The 4,486-nt window shown below is 42.6% G+C and overlaps 1 long non-coding RNA gene across 3 annotated transcripts in view; it reads right to left on the bottom strand.

Moving 5' to 3' along the window:
- Positions 1-3,869, bottom strand: part of LOC147249544 (uncharacterized) — an 81,041-nt gene extending 77,172 nt beyond the window's left edge. Inside the window, exon 1 of one of the 3 annotated variants that reach the window (XR_015119228.1) lies at positions 3,590-3,869. This is a non-coding gene — a long non-coding RNA (uncharacterized LOC147249544). The remainder of the gene's footprint in view (positions 1-3,589) is intronic. The other 2 variants (XR_015119227.1, XR_015119226.1) reach the window with 2 other exon arrangements.
- Between the last annotated feature and the right edge of the window lie 617 nt (positions 3,870-4,486).

The raw sequence follows: 4,486 nt of genomic DNA, 5'->3' as shown, positions 1-4,486 counted from the left end.
GTCTACGGTTTGCACTTCCTAATTTAGGGGTTTAAACATATTCTTCAATGATTTGCCTGTGTCTTTGGTGCATTTGAGAGCCACTTTTTAAAATTTCACTCTGGACTTTCATGTAACTGAAAATTAACATTTCTATTAAGTAGCTCATGACTGAAATGGTGCATCTTCATTTAAAGCTCTGCCACTTCAGGAGGTTAGCTGCAGCAAAAATTAAAGCGATGAGACACAAATGGATTTTTATAAGGGTTACATTTAAATCAAAATAAAATATTTCGCCCTCTCACGAAACACCAGGCTTTCATTAGCTGCCATACGTAGGTTGCTGGTTAGATGAAGAGCAACTGGAAAAATGTTAAAGCAATAGAGAAAATGGCTGAATAATACATGATATGGGGTTTTAATTAGCAGGCAATGGAGGGCACTTGTTAATTAAAACAGAATGTTGTTCAGAAAGGTCAGGGGCTGGTGGTGTGGCTTGATGGAGAACAAGTGATCTGCATGACTAATAAGGCAGCATCACTGGAAAATACATATATAACAGGTCTTTCGGCTCTTCTTGGAGTTGTGTGGCTGATTTGTTTAAATGAAAATGATCCCTGTCTTTGTTTGATCAGAGTATTTCTGGTTATCCTCGCTCTTTGATAGGAGCGACGTGGTCGCCTGTACACGACCTCACATTTAAAAAAAAAAAAAAATCGAGTTACATTTCTGGCTTGCTCGCTTACATCTGTCTGTCAGTCCCGAGGTGAAAACTCGGGACGTTCATCAACCCCTAAAGGACAAACTGAGAATATTTTAGAGGTCAAAAGGTCAAGGAGTGACTGAGCTATCAGGAATGCTCAGGGGGAAGTTTAGATTTTGGCTCAAAGCTCCACTCGGACTCAAGGAGGCATTCATGGCAGCTAAGCTAACCAGCAGTCCCTCGCTGTCACGGTAACATATGAAGGGTCTCTGGCTCCAAAAATGACGGACGACAAGTGTATTTCCAAAAGTTAATGAGCTGGACGAAGAGATTCAAAGTGATTCTATCCGGACAATCTTGAACTTAAAACTAAGTGGAGCAGTTACCCGCGGCTTAAAACCACGAGACCATAATCTAGAAAGAAATATTTAAATACATTTGATTTCATTTACGGCTCATGTAAAGCTGAATGTCATGTGTTTCGGTGTAAAGCCCCCATGACAGTTGTCTCCTTCAAGGACTCATCATGCAATCAGCTCTCAAGAAAAGGGTGCCATGCCATGAAAGTGGCCAGGGTCTGTGCTGCTTCATATTCACTTAGAATTAATGTTTCTGGCAGATTTTGGTGAGAGGCTCTCATCTGAGCACAAGTAGTGCTTGACAGTAGGTCACAATACAATCAAGGAACTGCTCTGTGTTTTTGTAGCCGCAGCACCTCGTCTGAAACCAAAATCAGCTGAAGTCCAAATTAGACAGGGCGTGGAGCAACAGTTCCTCCTCAGCCTCTCAGAAAGAAAATACACGGCTGACATACGTAGAGTCGAGGCTTGAATTTGATCTTGAGACACATGATAATGTGCGGGCTCATTTATAAGACAAAGGAGGACTCCTCAGGATATTGTAATCTCACTGACTGATTATTTCAGACAAAGAAAGAGAGAAAAAGAACTTTATGATCTCAAAAAAGGTTGGTATTTCTCCAGGAGTTGAATTCAAAAATCCCACACTGAACAACAGGAGATGGAGGTTTTTTTTTTCCCCCTCAGTGTGTCAAGATGGGAAAAAAAAGCCACTACCAAATGCTGGAAACCAAATATGTTTTAGGAGTAGTTGACATGAGCTGATGAAGTGCAACGTTCAGGTAAAATGGCATGTAATCTGATCGCCTTCTTAAATCTTTACAGGACAACAAATGGACCCTAATACACCTCACAATAATACTCAGTCTCAGCTTGATTAGCTCGCCCTTCTCATCAGCTCTAATATCTTACACCACCTCATCATCATCAGCAGGCGTCAATATGAAGTAGCTGCTCAGCTCAAACACTCATCTGCTGGAGAGTCGCTGGCGGCAACAGGTTGAACAATCTCACAAACAAACCTTCTTCCCTGCCTGAGGAACTCAAACGCTGCCTTGATGATAACGCCGTCCGACACCACGCCAGGAGCCAGGAAACAAAGCTCGACACCACAAGTCCTCCTGTCCTCCCACAATAGATGCTGCTCACCCCCTCCTCACAAGCAAATGGGCCTTGTCACCCACACACAAATACCCCTCCAGTTTTTCACTTGCTATCCATTTCCATCTCGCCAATAAAAGATTGAATATGCAACAGCAACCAAGAGCTTAAAGCAATACCTCACGAAATGAAAGGGATATTTAGCTTTCAAGTCCCAACAAATCGGTGCCCTGAGTTCACCTCTGCGTTTGCTGAAGGAGCAGGTCATGTGTACTTAGCTTGACGATCAGTGACAGCTACAAATGACAAAACTGTCCAAACCCCCCCCCCCCCCATTCCATTTACAAACTCACCAGCATCATCCTGTTATCAGCAGTAGCTTCATTGTGGAGTTACATAGAAGTAATGCAGAAGGGGGAAAGAACATCTTGTGAGCTTATTACTTGTGTTTGTGCGTACTTGAGTGGTTCTTTTTGGGGTGAAGTATCACTTGACTGTTACCGTGAGAGACGCGCGCGACCAACAAAACAGGCTTGAGTTAAAAAAAAAAAAAAAAAAAAAAACAACAACAAGATGATTATGAACAACGTGAGTGGATAAAGGAGAGCGGCGAAGCAAAAGAGGAACCAAACCAACGCTAATATTTTACAGGTGAGACAAATGGTGAGAAGTCAGCCGTCAGCCTTGAAAGAAAAACAGTTATTGCACAGCGACCGCCCGCCCAACCATGAGCTCTACTAATGTGAAAGCACCGTTGTGTGCGATACCAGAGCAGGTCAGGTCAAGTGTACTTTCATGCAATGTGAAGAAATGCCACTCCACTTGTTTTACACTTGACAGTTAAGAGGTCGTCGGTTTGTCTCGGAAAGTTTGTTTTGTTTGTGCATAATGTTCACAACCATTAGCTGAAGTAAGCAAAAAAAAAACACTGCACGCATCACTTCAGTCAGGTTGTGCACTTACAGTGAGACAGTGTGTGTGTGTGTGTGTGTGTGTGCGTGCGTGCATGTGTGTGTCCGCGTGCATGTGGCTAACTAACTGGCCCTGCAACCAGTCACTGTCCGCACGTGCAGCAGATTTGGGGGACAAAGGGTTAAAGTTTAGTTTAACAGGGCAAAAACGCTCTATGGTTCCCCAACCACAGCAGGGGCGACGTGGGTTTCACCCCTTTTCCAAACCCTAAAAGTTCTGGTGGACACTAATTTTAATAGGGGTTCACATTATATGTTGTTTTTCTTATATTTGGCCATTTTTCATGTTTGTGAGATTACTGCAATACCTTTTCCAGTGACATTCCACTAGTGGACTTGACCTGAACCGGCTTAGTAGATAATGGCAGAATTTTTCATTTTTGTGTGAACTATCCCCCTTGAACAAATATTTTTGCCAAAAAGTGCATTTCATTTTATATACACACACACACACATATATATATACGCACACTCACCATTCGCTGTCTTGAATTCATTTCCCCTGCACAACTTCTTGATAAATCCAGAATAAGCCAGTTACATTCCTGGAGACTGAAGATTAACAACATTAAAACGATATAAATGTGTTCACAATCTCTCTGACCCGCCGTCTGTGTGAACACCGAATATTCTCAGCACCTTTCTTTATTTTTAAGCGTGAACTAAAGCGATCTTGTTGACAGGCAGTGGTGCTCTGTTCCTGCCTGTGTGCTTGATTACTGAAGCGGGATCAGGTGTGCAGGTGTGGGCCACCATGCTGCTTCTCATCACCTCCAACTACAATAAATGTCAAAATAAAGCTTGAGAGTCTTTTTCCTCCAGTTGCTCTGGCCACCTCTCCGCCTTAGCCGACTCCTGACCTCTGCTCTGCTCCTGATCTCGTTAGATAAATCTGGTCTTTGTGTCTGGATTTTTGGATTCCCTCTGCCTGGCTTCCCCTGGATCACCGGACTTCTTCCCCTCAGCTCCTGATCAGTGGCCCACCCCCAGCGACCCGTTTCACCCTTTCATTAATAAATGTGGCTTTGCTCATACCACTTGGTGTGAATGTGTCTACATTTGGATTGGCACAGTTGGTACTAATAAATGAGTCGATATAGCGCAAGGCTTCAAAGTCCCGAAGGTGACTTCACATTTGCCACCGACTGGAAAATGACCATTATTAAACATCACCAAGTTTATATGTAGAGTTTTTGTCACATGAAAACAGCACACACGAGACAAAGTTTTAAGATAATATAGTACAATTTTCTTACTCGCCAACCTTTTACTTAAATCTCATATCCTGATCTCCTAAATCCTAAATTTCATGTTAAAGCCACTTGTTGTACTCCACTTAATTTCAAATGAAATGACATTCTTACTTCATTATT

The sequence above is a fragment of the Aulostomus chinensis genome, chromosome 14 (assembly GCF_037954235.1).
Source record: "Aulostomus chinensis isolate RoL2024-O1b breed Wild chromosome 14, RoL_Achi_v1.0, whole genome shotgun sequence".
Lineage (NCBI taxonomy): Eukaryota > Metazoa > Chordata > Actinopteri > Syngnathiformes > Aulostomidae > Aulostomus > Aulostomus chinensis.
This window is presented reverse-complemented; position numbering and strand designations above follow the sequence as displayed.